This window comes from Gymnoscopelus braueri (assembly GCF_963280865.1).
Source record: "Gymnoscopelus braueri genome assembly, chromosome: 16".
Classification (NCBI taxonomy): Eukaryota; Metazoa; Chordata; class Actinopteri; order Myctophiformes; family Myctophidae; genus Gymnoscopelus; species Gymnoscopelus braueri.
In genome coordinates this window covers 38,512,301-38,526,011 of record NC_137616.1, presented here as the reverse complement: position 1 = coordinate 38,526,011, position 13,711 = coordinate 38,512,301, and the positions used below count along the sequence as shown (strand labels likewise).

The window sequence follows — 13,711 nt, the reverse complement described above, 5'->3', positions numbered from 1 at the left end:
GTTGATGTGTATGTCTGTGCGTGTCTGTGTGTTCCTGACATAAGCCACATTTGGGAACTGATGTCGGCATGTCAAATTGGGGACAAAATTACTGTCCCCATTTAGATTTTACTGATGTTTCATTGGGTTGGGGTTAGGGTTATGGTAAGGGGATATGGAATGTCCTCAAAAGTTTGCAAACCAACGAGAGTGCGTGTCTACGAGAGAGAGAAAGAGGCATCACAGCCCTTTGCAATTTGTTGTGCAAGTTCCTATTTCAATGTAAAATTATATGTTTATGCATATATGCCTACGTAATGTGTACTGTATATAGCAGGCTACAGTATATGATGTAAGTACATAGAGGCTATACATAACATATATTATGTTCTAATAAATACAGTACATTTGGCAGAATTCATAAATATATTACACATGACATACGCTCATAAATTATCATATCCATGTGGTGGAAGAAAACCACCCGAACTTCACCACACACACACACACACACACACACACACACACACACACACACACACACCCCTACACACACACACACACACACACACACATTCATCAGTCATGTCAGTCAGTGAAATGCTTTGTTCTCAGATTACATATGAGTCACATACTAAAGCTTCAGCGTGACAACATGAAGTGGAAGTGATATTCAGTGCTGTTTTCTTCCCAACTGTAATGTACTGAGTCACTGTAGATTCCATTTTTATGATATCAACTTTCATTTGTTCCTGATGGAGAGAGACCTCCCTTAGTTGTGCTTTTGTTTTGTTTTTTCCATGGCATATAGCATAGTGTTTGCTGCTGTTCACAGCCCTGAGAGCTGTCAGCAACTCCTCAGCTTCTATCCAGTCAATATGTTGTTTTCCCCTGATGTCAGACTGCAGTGACTGACAGCAGTCCATCACACACCTTTCACTCTTCTGGACAATCACTGTGTGTGTGTGTGTGTGTGTGTGTGTGTGTGTGTGTGTGTCCTCTGCGTTTCCACTCTTGTCAGCTGCATGCGGTTTCCCTGTCTTTTAACGGCCACGCCGGCTGTCACCATGGCAACAGTTAGCGCCCAGACGGGAGCCGCCTGCAGGCGTGTGTGTGTGTGTGTGTGTGCCCATATGTTGCTGTGAGATTTTCTGTCTGCCTGCTGCATATGGTGTGTGCATCTGTCTGTTAGTGTGTGTGTGTGTGTGTGTGTGTGTGTGTGTGTGTGTGTGTGTGTGTGTGTGTGTGTGTGTGTGTGTGTGTGTGTGTGTGTGTGTGTGAACTGATGCCCCAGAATGTTGTCTCTGCTCTGTGGCCTTCTGTCTATAATTCATGACCACAAGGAGCTCACCGTTGGAGTCAAAAGGTCATGGTGACAGTTTTACACAGAACAGCCAACTAATAGCCAGTGTTCTGCTTTATTTAGCATGATAGTACAGACAGCGGAGAGACAGACAGGGAGACTGTATCAGTACTCTGGCTTGTAATTGATTCCCGAGTTCCTATTTTGAATTATTTGCACGGAAATGAAAGCGGGCTCCAGTGCAGCGTTATCAGCTTGTAATCGTTGCACGGTTATGTTTGTCTTTAAGTTATCAGTAGTTTTGTTTGACATGTGTGAAGATAAGGAACCATGCCTAAGCCTTCTGCTTTTTCTGGTGTATCTTGTTTCCTCTTTTTTTAATATACTGTGCATGACACTACCAATAACTACTGTAAAATTTGTTGTAAATGTCTGCTTCTGATGGAATGATGTTTGCAGAGACTCAGAGGAAGGAAATTGTTATTACCATGATGGAAAGGCAAGGTCAAGAAACAGAAAATTGTCAGCTGTTGTCAGAGTATACAGTATATGGACCTATAGACAGGGTTAAACATGCAATAACAGTGACAAGACATTCATATTCTGATATATGGACCAATCCATTGTCCATTCCCACACATTTCATACAGTACATATTTATATCTGCTGCTAAACGATGTCTCTTACTTGCACAAGAGATTGATGTACTCCGCCTTATTTCTGTATGTATATTTGATATTATTTGGTTTGTTATTGTACTTCTTTTCCTTTTATGATTATCAATTTTGTAATTGCAGTTTGTGGGAAATTCACTCACTCTCTTACTTGTCACAATAAACTTAAAGTTGAAGTTGCGGAGTTGGTCTTCACAAAAATGCATGGGGTGTTTTGAAGCTTAGTTAGAAGAACGATATGCATTAATAACAGAACTAGATTTTTAGATTTTTTTTTTACCACTTAAACCCCATCATCCGTATTGTGGAGAAAGCTTTTGCAGAAAATAGCAGATTGACAAGCTCACAACAAGCTTTGTGAGCTTGTCGATTGGCATCGACAAGCTCAACATAGCGCAGCACCGAGTGCAGCGCTATGAGCTTGTAGATCTGCTATTTTTGAAAATTTGTGAATCTTTGAATTTATATATTTTTAAAGCGAACATTTGTAACTCAAATCTTTGCTTCTGTGGGTCCCTGGAACAAAATATTTCACAAATGTTCGCTTTAAAAAAATGTATAGGTATTCAAAGATTTGCTCAAATTTTCAAGATTTTTCAAAAATAACCAAAGAAATCTAAAACGACAGAGATGCGTTCCTGGATTGAACGGGTTAAGTGCTGACAGCAATTTAGCCTACTCGGCAAAACAAGTCACCGCTGAACATAAAATACCCATATTATTGTGTGTTGTCGCGGAGGGGGGTCACTGGAAAATTCCACTGGCACTGGGTTTGGAGGAGGCTCCTGAAAAAAAAACATGTTTATTTTCTCAGATTATACACACATCTCCCTTCCTGGTTCCACTACCTGCTGGGCCCGACTGAATGATTTACTGACTGGCTGACTGTTTGGCCAACTACCTTACCTCGTTTCACCAACTAGCTGGTTTTGGTTTTGGTTTTGGTTTTGGTTAGTCTGGCTAATTGCTGGCTTTTACAGTAGTGTCAAAATGTACCATCACAGGGCCAGGTTTTTTTTTTACACTCTGTGTTAAATTAACATTCAGGATTTTACTGTGCGAGAGTGATTGTTGGCTTTGCTAATGGCCATTTGTTTGCCTGGCTGGTTTTCTGCTTGGCTGATTGGCTGCCGCCTGGCTAATTGAATTACTTGAACAGCTATTTACTTATTTGCCACGCTGGCTGCTTCATGGTTTCTGACCGACTGACTGACTGACTTACTAACATCGAAAATCCATCAACATTCCTCTGAGAGAGGCAGGAGAAACAAGAGAGGGAGTGAAAATGGAGAGATGAAAGACCAGAGTAAAGAAGGGGTAAAGAGGGAGAGGGAGAGAGACAAGTTGGCGGTTTGGCTGGTGCAGTGTGTGTTAGGATGAGGTGTCAGTTATCATCAGACAATGGTCTGTGCTCTACACATGGTGTTTTGGCACGTGCATGCGTGTGCGTGCAGCACTCTCACTATCGGCTGTGTCTAATGGAGCTCAGAAGGACACAGGAGGTGTGTGTGTGTGTGTGTGTGTGTGAGGTGGAGGAGAGGTCCACTGTGTCGGCCCGTTGGGGGAAATGCCACACACACCACCACCACCATGCCCTTATAAGGATGTCTGCTTCAACCCAGCCTATCCCTCCAAGTCCTCTATCCATCCATCCATCCGTTCATCATCCATCCATCCCACTTCGTTCACTTGATCTGTTACCATGCAGGTTGCCGGGAGGAGGGGTGAAGACTATTCACTGTGACAGATGGGGGGCAAGGCAGTAGTAGTAGCAGGCAGCTGTGTGTGTGTGTGTGTGTGTGTCTGTTTTCTCTCACGTGATAGGTGTGTGTGTGTGTGTGTGTGTGGGGGTGTGTGTGTGTGTGTGTGTGTGTGTGATGGTAGCACGTGGAGGGAGAGCAAAAGCAAGCTGTTGCTAGTCTTAATGTACTATAACTAACTGATGTGGCTACACTGAAACATCACACAGTGAGTACTTTTCATGTGTGTGTTTGTGTGTGTGTGTACACTAATAGAGCTGTGTGTGTGTGGGGTCCACTGGTCCAGTACAGTTTTTGTTCAGTATGTGTTGAGCTTGACATTACAAATTGCCGCGTGTGTGCAACAAGGTACAGTGAGGATTAGGAATGCTTACCATAGCGTGAGTGAGCATGCATTTTCTGCATGCGTACATGCACATGTGGGTGTAGCTACCACTTCAACTCCAACCATGTGTCTGTGTCTTACCATTTTCGACCATTTTTAGTAAGGATCTAATATAAAGCGGCATGAAATCCTTTGTTTGGGGATTTTCCGCAAATGATCTTGTGACCCACTTTTGCATCCTGAAAACAGGCTTTGAAACACCACAAAAAGAGCTCATTTACAGTCTGCCTACGGGTTTTGCCTGCTCTGAGGACCTGCAGTCATTTACTTTCATTATCCAATCTAGTCCCTTTTAACCCATTAAGATCGGGAACGCATCCGTGTCATTTTTATTTATTTATTTCTGTGCCGTCCTACGAGCTTGTAGATCTGCTATTTGTGAAGAAAAAAAAACATTTGTGCACATCTTTGAATATATATACGGTATATATTATTTTTTTAAAGCGAGCATTTGTAACTGAAATCTTTGCCTTTGAAGGTCCCTGGAACAAAATATAGCGCTTTGAAAAATATATATTCAAACATTTGCAAAAATGTTCACGATTTAAAAATTGCAGATCTACAAGCTCATAGTGCGGCAATTTTTTGAATAGCCGCGCTGAGCAAAAAGGAAAACAAAAAATGACAGATGCTTAAATTCCCGGTCTTAATGGGTTAACATAGACAAGGCAGTCCAATACTTATCTTTTCTAAAGTATTTTGCCTGTACCTCAACTTTTGTTTACCAAAGTGAAATATTCCCTGTGTGTGAAATACAGTACGGGGAAATGTCCATGACGATGAATTTGTCTGAAACGCATAATCCATATTTATTTCTCCTGCTGTAGAAAATGAGAGTGCATCCTAGTGATGGTTGGCAGGTGTAATGTGTCACATGACATTTAATACTCAGCTAAACAGGCAGATGAGCAGCTTAATCAGCAAGTAGACCTGGAATACAACAGACCAGGAAGCAAGTTTCACAGTTCAATAATTCATCAGTGTGTGTGTGTGTGTGTGTGTGTGTGTGTGTGCGTGTGTGTGTAAGACACGTACGTGTGTCTTTTTGTGTTTGCCTGTTTATGTTTGACAGCAGGTGGGTTGAGTGTATGTGTGCAACTGAAGAGAAAGGGGAAGCTAAATCGATACGGCAATATATCGTATTCATTGCTGATAGGCGTATCCATACGGAAGCTATAAAAGTTGAGTTGCAATAAAAGAAGAAAAAAAACGATATATATAGATATATATATATTTTATTTTAATTCTAAGATCTCTGTGGGCCTGAGGTGTAAGTATTTTAATTTGTGCAATACGTGAAGCTTTGACTTTGCTGTTATGGAGAATAATAAAGAAGAGCTTTTGTAGTAAATTCAGTAGGACAAGGTCATTATTCAAAAGCAAGGTGTGTCGCGATACGTATCGTACTGTGGCCTCTGTATTGTGATACGTATCGTATCGTGAGGTTATAGGCAATACCCAGACCTAACACACACACACACACCCCCACACCCACACACACACACACACACACACACACACACACACACACACACACACACACACACACACACACACACACACACACACACACACACACACACACACACACACACACACACACACACACACACACACACACAGAGTAAGGTGCGTGCTTGGTTAAAACTGTGTTAACATTGGTGGCATCCCTATTTTGGGCATGTCCTTATAGGTCACACTTTCAAAAATTACATATATCAAGGATCTTCAACACCCCCCCTTCCCCCGCATTGTGATATTGCAGATCTGTTATTTTAGTTTTTTGCCTAGGGCTTAAGTGGTTAAGTATGTAGGCCAGACCAGGCTTACATTTGTGTGTTTTGAAAACAACCGTGGCGTGTGCACGGTTTTGTTCTGTTTTGGTATCCGTGACATTCATGACATAGCAATGTAAATAAAGTGTCTCTTGCTTCTCCTTCACTCGTTCTTACCGTCTCTCTTTCACTTTTTCACGATGCCCATCTCTCTTTTATTTTTCAGAAACAAAGCAAGCGGATGATATAGACAGCAGCCCAGGCTCCTCCACCAGAGAAGGTACATGATGCAACACACACACACACACACACACACACACACACACACACACACACACACACGGTGGGTGGGCCACGTGCATTTTCAGACCATGTTTATTTGGTCAATCAATCGGTTATGTTCTGGCTTGGATCGATGGAACCAACAAAGTACCGTATTTTCCGCACTATAAGGCGCATCTGAGTATAAGGCGCACCTTCAATAAATGTATTATTTTCATATATAGGGCGCACCGCATTATAAGGCGCATCCGCACTATAAGGCGCACTGACGGTGCCGCTTATAGTGCGGAAACCAAGGGAACCAATATTGATACATATATAAGGCGCATCGGATTATAAGGCGCATCCGCACTATAAGACGCACTGACGGTGCGCCTTATAGTGCGGAAAATACGGTATGTTTTAAGTTCTTATCTATTGGTATCACTATGAAAACAAATTTTTCAAGGTTTTTATAGAAAAAAATACTTAACATAATTTATATATGTTTTATATAAATGTTATATTATCATTTAAATCTTAGAATTTTGTTCATTACCTGGACCACAGGTTGAGAACCACTGCATTAGAGCAAGTTCAGTCAGACGCCTGAGCAAAGCCACACTCTATTGTGCAGAACAGAACAGAACGGCAACAGTGCTGCGGTATAAATGATTACAGGCTGGGATTAGCCTGCACTTATTTTAAAACCCCACACTTTCACTCTCTGTGGCTACGAGGAGTGAGTGATGGTGACTATTAAGGAGGAATGGCATTTTAAATTGAAAATTGTAATGCAAACTTGACCCCTGCGATGTGGAGAAGGAGGAGAGGCCAGACAGTATTTGTGAACACATCTGTCTTCCTAAGGCCTGACATGTTGTTTAACCCATTCAATCCGGTAACGCATCTACAAATGTCTTCTAAATCATAACAGTTTTCCGAAACACTTATCTTGCTATCGGTGGTTCTCAAACTTTTTCATGTCAAAGACCCCCAAAATTATATGTATTTGGTCGGGGACCCCCATCTCAAAATATTTAGTTCCAGGGACCCCCAGAAGCAAAGATTTGAGTTACAAATGTTCGCTTTAAAAAAAAATTATTCAAAGATTTGCACAAATATTCAAGATTTTTAAAAAAATAGCAGATCTACAAACTCATAGCGCGGCACTCGGTGCCGCGCTATGAGCTTGTACATCTGCTATTTTTGGTATAGCCAAAGTATGAAATAATTGCTATAGCTAACATCTAAAATGACACGGTCAGATGTGTTCTCGGATTGAATGGGTTAAGTCTGATTTTATAGTTATTTGCGCACCGAACATGGCAGACGTTAGTGGTACCGGAAGGAGCTGCTCTGTAGAAAATATTGAGCAAAAGTGTCAGTCTGGTGCTCATTGATGGTGTAGACATTAAAGGTTTAATGACATTCACTTTTACACCACATTCAAAGTCTTTGTCCTGGTCCTTCAAAAGTGTACAAAAAGTTTTAAGTGAAAATTCCATTCCAGTGATCCATGGCAGGTGTTTTTCTCTCACATTTCTAAAGCCTTTTCAACTGCAATGAAAAAATAAATCTTTGCCTGCGGGTGTCGCTGGTGAGGGATTTTGCCTGTCAATCATCGCCTCTGCTCCGCCCCCCCCCAAAGGAAAGGATAGGGGAGGGGAGGGGCGAGGAGGAGAGTGGGGGGGATTAATCGACTGTGACCTCACTGTCGAAGGGCCAAGCTCAGATTACTTTTCAGCCTAATTATTCAGAAAACCCCAGACCACAGAAAATCCACTGAATGTTCTAAGTTCAGGTTTTTTGGGTGTAATTGAGGTCATAAAACCCCAAATAAAACATTGAAAATAAAAAAAGTGAAAATGAATGTCATGATACCTTTAAGAGCACCACCTTCATACTGTTACTGTAATTACTGTAATGACCTTAGCTGGCTTAGATCAACTTTCACCACAATCTCCCTCCCAGCATTCACACCTTTTAATACGATGACACTCTACAAAGGTGTGCATAATGCCTGCTTTTATTTTTTGATTAAAATATATATCTTTTTTTATAATGGAGCAATGATTAAACTTTTTGCTCACAACTGATCAACTATTGTACACCATAAAAACAATAATGTATCCATTTGTAACGTGTACAAATGTAAACAAATGGACCATTACAGTTCCATTTGGGTACATTCAAGATTTCACTGTGTACCTATTTTTTCTTTTTCTTTTCTTTTTTTTTCTCCAGAGCAACTCTGGAGTATCAAATATTAGTTCTCCAATAAAATATTCTGTTCACAATTTGGCTGTTAAATCAACAGCCAGGCAAATAACCACGATTGAAATTGCCACACTGTGGCTGCCAGTCGACAGGCCAGTTTTTGATTTCTGCATTTGTCTTTTGAATAGTAGGCAACATAATGCTAATATATTGAATGCAAATTTTCTGCATGTTATGACGAGGACGTTTGGAGATACATGCCTTCTCTCAGCTGTATGAAATATGCACCCACTGAATTCCACCATTCAATCAAAATCTCATTTGGCCCGTTTGCCACCGCTCGAGTCCCAACAGAGGTTGTTTTAAACTTCCCCGGACGCCAGGAAAAAAAGCTGTTCAAGCAACTCTGCTGATTTGCAGTTATAATTGCACGGCACTCGCTTTAATTACAAAGCACACGGGGCTCGCGATGGTAGCTCTGTCTCTCAGGCACTGTTTTCCTGCAAGACGGAGGAAGGACGGAGGAAGCCATTTCAAATGGAGGTAAACTGAGGACAAGGCAGGGCTGAGCAGAGCAGAGGTCAGTCTAGGTCCGGGGTAGGTCACACGGCAGGGGGGGGTGCCGGCATGTCCAGTCAGAAGCACAGGTGCATGGAGACAGCGAGCTTGGATTTCAGAGCGTTTAGGGATCCTGCAGGGACTTGAGGCTTCTACAGCAGGTTTCAAAACAACACCTGGGTCAATATGAAAGCTTTTTGTTTAGCCCAACTTTAACCACTTGAACTCCAGTCTCCATAATCTGGGGTGAACATTAGCCAAAAATAGCCGATCTACAAGCTCACAACGCGTCGCAACGAGACACATTGTGAGCTTGTGGATCCGCTATTTTTGGCCATGATATTTGGTGTAGACAGAGAAACTGACTTGAGTTACAAATGTACTTGGACCGCTTCTTTCCAAGAGTAGAGGGTTTAAATGATGAACCACTTATGCCCTATATAGTTTGTATGATGAATAGTGAAAATAGGTGATCTATAAGCTCACAACACGTTACAATGCACTGTGAGCTTGTAGATCAGCTATTTTCGAAAATGTTTGAAATTGTTCGCCTATAATAGCATGCCCAAAATAGCGTTGAAAGTGATTAAAACCACAAGTTGGTTGTTATGTGAATTGTGACATACAGCAGGCCTGAAATCAGCAGTAGTGGACCTTATTATCATGGCGTGTGAGAGGAATACAGACCTTTGATTATGATGCATTCACAGTGGCATGTTTTATCCAAGTAGTATGGGAAAACAATGCCTGGATTGTTAGAAACTCTTCCTACTTACAAATCTGTCCCCCATACTTCTGAACCTTATGACATCACCGTCCACTCCTCATTCCCACTTCCTGATCCTGGTATACACTACATCCGCTCCTGGTTTTCGCGTTCCCCTGAATATAATGCATATTATGTACTTGTAGCTTGTTTGGTTTGGAGGCCCGCCTGGGAAAGCGTGTTTTTTTTCCTCTCTCACTCACTCTCTCTTTTTTTATCTCCGTCTCGGCTTCACGAGAGACAGGAAATAGTAACGTAAGCTCAAGCTGACCCCCCAAAAACAAGGAGTGGACTGTGACATCACTGGATTTTGTCTCCAGAAGCTTGAACTTTGCGTACGGATCGTACGCATTGGTTGTGTTTCATGCACTGCTCGGAATGAAACAAGCTCAGATTAGACATGGGTTTAATCGCAAGTTAATCAAACTAATACAGTAAATGTAATCCATTAAAAAATATTTTAAAAATATTTTTCTTTTCTTTTTTTAATCACTTACAGTATAACCCAGGCCAGCATGCCTATTCTGGGGGGAACGCGCTTTGAGCTTGTAGATCGGCTATATTTATGGCAAAGAGATTTGGTATAGACTGAAAAAAATTTGAGGGTTTAATTGGTTAAATACAATCGCAAAAATACAGGAAATAGCAGATCAGCAAGCTCACAACACGTCGCTATGCGTTGGGAGCTTGTTGATCCGCTATTGGTTGTATGCTGAAGTATAAAATAGAGTTTTACGTGATTAATCATGTTCATCAGTTTAGTCAATTGTAAAAACAAATCGATTGGATTTTTTTTTATCAAAAAAGTGAAATAATGAGGTGCTCGGGTGGCCCACAACCTCCGCCGCGGAGGTTGTGGGTTCGAATCCACCGCGGTGCATCCGGCTTTGTCGAGCGTCTATACGAACACAATTGGCCCGTGTTTGGGGGAGGGAAAGGGTGATATCACTGCAGTGAGGAGCGGGACGAAGGCTCTACGTTCTCTCGGTAGGGGCTCCTCACTGGCAAGTGAGTCAGTAGGATACTGAGGCTAGTAGGATACAACAACAGTGACAACACACACATCTGTGTGGGGAGGAATCAATTGGCATAACAACTAGATTGGGGAGAAAAAAGGGTAACAATACTGTTTAATTGTTGCAGCCCTAGATCAGACTGATTGTAGATAATAATCGTATTGTACCACAACTCTGTCAAACTCTTTGTTTTCCCCGTCCAGGAGCATCCCTGAATGTTTGACCCCTGTTACATCAGTTTGAATCGAGCATTGTTGTGTGGTTTTTGTCTTGGACCAGCTGCTGCAGAAATCCTCAGTGTTTCATCCTGTGGTCGGGTAGGACCACTTACTGGTTGACAGACAGAAGTTATTGCATGAAACTCAATGCGTAATATCTCCCCTGCCCTAACAGGCTTTTTGTCTGAGTTTGCCCAGTAAATTTTTTTTAGCTTGTGCGGGAGACCCAGGTTCTAATCCCGTACGGGACTTAATAAATCTTACGGATTGCAGCTTTAATTGAACTCCTGAGTGTACAAATGTGGTTACATTTGTATTTGGTTGACAAACTAATGGTTGACAAACACATCTGGTTACATTGTAGTGTACAAATGTGGTTAAGGTTGACAAACAAATGTGGTTAACTTTCTACACTCTCAGAGTTTCAAATGGATAAATTATAACTGAGGACTGTCTACTGTTGCATAATGCATACAGTACATTCTACATTCTGTAGAGATGCAGAGTCATCGTTTATTTTCCTTTGTACCTTCATCTCTGTCCCATCTCTCGGCTCCTGTAATGGCCTAATTTCCGCCCGGAGATCAATATAAGTTTTATCTTATCTTACTCAGCAGGCGGGGAGGGGTGGGGAGGTCGGCACAGTCTAGTTTGATTTCATTAGTATCTGTTTCAATACAGTAGATGTGTCACTTGATCTTAATGCTCAGTCTTGATGCTCACTTATTTTTTGCCTTACGAAGACCACACTAGGGGTGTGGAGGAGTTAGTGTTAACATGTGCATAGTTATCTGCTTCTATAGAGGTAGCCACTAGCTATATTGCAGTTTTTAATCTCAAATGGTACCTGAAAGTAACAACAACTTAGCTTGGCAGGTGCCCAAGACAAATTAGATTGAAACACGATTGTAGAGAAACACTGGCCTACTGTATATTTATTCCTAGCCGTGGGTGTTATGTTTAACAATAATTGAGCTTGTAGTCGTCTGCACAGCACATGCCCCAACACGGCCACACTGGTGCCTGTGTAACTGCCTTGGTATTGGTTGTGGACTGTGTGAACGGCCTGTGGTATAACACTACCCCCTTGTGGTCAAATAAAATACTTCGACAGAAAGATGATGAATGGTTATAAATGGGTGTGTATTTTTGGGTCGGTGACGTGTTGTGAGCTTGTATATCAGCAATTTTCGTCGTACAACGGACCATAAATTTGGCATAATAAGACCACCTTTGATGATAAGGGCGTGATAAAACCTGATGATTAGGGTTCAGAAGTGGCAGTGATCATGGGGTGATCATCATGTGTACACAGAACACAGTCTCTCTTTTGTTGTGACTTCAGAGCCTGACTAAAGTTAGTAGGAGAGAGGTTCGCTGTAGGTGCGGGCCTGTGTATGTGTGGGTGGGTCGGTATCAGGCATGCTCTTTTACTCTATAAAGCTCCCAACCACTTAACTACGTGAACCCCAGCATCCATTCTGGGGTGAACATTACATAAAAATAGCCGATCTACAAGCTTGTTTTTAGTGAAGAGATTTGATATAGACTGAAAAAAGCGGTCGAAGTACAGAGCCAACTCGGGTCCATTTCCCTAAGTCTAGACCAGAGGGTTTCAGTGATTAAACCCTATATACCAAATCTGAAAACACTGAAAATAGCAGATCTACTAGCTCACAATGCATCGCATTGCAACCTGTTATGAGCTTGTAGGCCTGCTATTGTTGCCAAATGTAAGCCTAGTATGACATAACCAGAAAAGGGTTCAAGTGGCTAATAGAGTGTGGAGGAGTTTTGGTTTTTCATGTTTTGATAAACTACAGAAACATTGGTTTTATCAGGACGAGGATGGCACATTTCATGGCCCTTTTCATTTAATGAAATGTAGTAGTAGCAGCAGTTCAAGTAGTCTGTGTCTCGCAACATGGATTAAAGTGGGCTAAATGACGTACAGATATCATTGTCTCACCCCCAAAGTATTTGAAATGAAACTTTTTTTTATGGCGTGTGTGTGTGTCCGGAGTTTATCTCACAAACCGCTCGACGGATCAGTGCCAGATTTCTTGTGCACACTGCAGGGGATCATAGTTAATTAAACTAAGAAAAAAGTTACAAATAAAAATTTAATTGCATGTAAAATCATGTTTTTGTTATTCTCCATGAATATGAACTGGGGTCACTATACTGGGGTATACTTTTTACTTTTTTTTACCTTTTTTAAGTCAATGGAGCTCTGATTGGGCTGAAACCTTGCCCAAATTTGGAGTTGTAGATAAGTCATACTGTAGATGACTGACTACACAGGCTGGCCACATGAAGTCCGAGATCCACATTGGTTCCGCGCCGTTCCCATGACTCGATAAATCTTTTTTTTTAAAGTAGCTGGGCTAGGCCCTGGCCCAGTAGTAGCTCTGTGACATAGAAGAATGAGGTAAGTCCTCTACTGTAAACCACGGCCTGTGATCACGTAATGTTGGAACTCCTGCTGTTATTACGGAGTCCTAGCTGACCACCCTCCATGCATCAGGAGCTTGGCTTTCCCCTGGAAACTGCTACTTACCTCCAGCCTGTTGCCTCCCCATGAAATCTTTATGGAGAGTCTTAACTGGCGTTTAGGACTTAATTACCCCTTTCTTCGCGTTTAACAAGGCCTGGATCTGAGAGGCACTGAGTTTATTTAGAACTGTATTCGCCGGATTGCTACAGAGGAGAGGAGATGGCTAGAAAATGGGAATCGAAAAAAGCTTCTGGAGGGCAACCCAGCCGGACCATTTGTTGCATGTCACTCCCCTACTA

The 13,711-nt window shown here is 41.8% G+C and overlaps 1 protein-coding gene across 1 annotated transcript in view; it reads left to right on the top strand.

The window, feature by feature from the left end:
• Window positions 1–13,711, top strand: part of LOC308102658 (CYFIP-related Rac1 interactor A) — a 46,987-nt gene that overhangs the window by 16,684 nt on the left and 16,592 nt on the right. The window contains exon 2 of the mRNA XM_080452482.1: window positions 6,103–6,156. The gene's annotated coding sequence lies outside the window, so the exon portion shown is untranslated. The remainder of the gene's footprint in view (window positions 1–6,102; window positions 6,157–13,711) is intronic.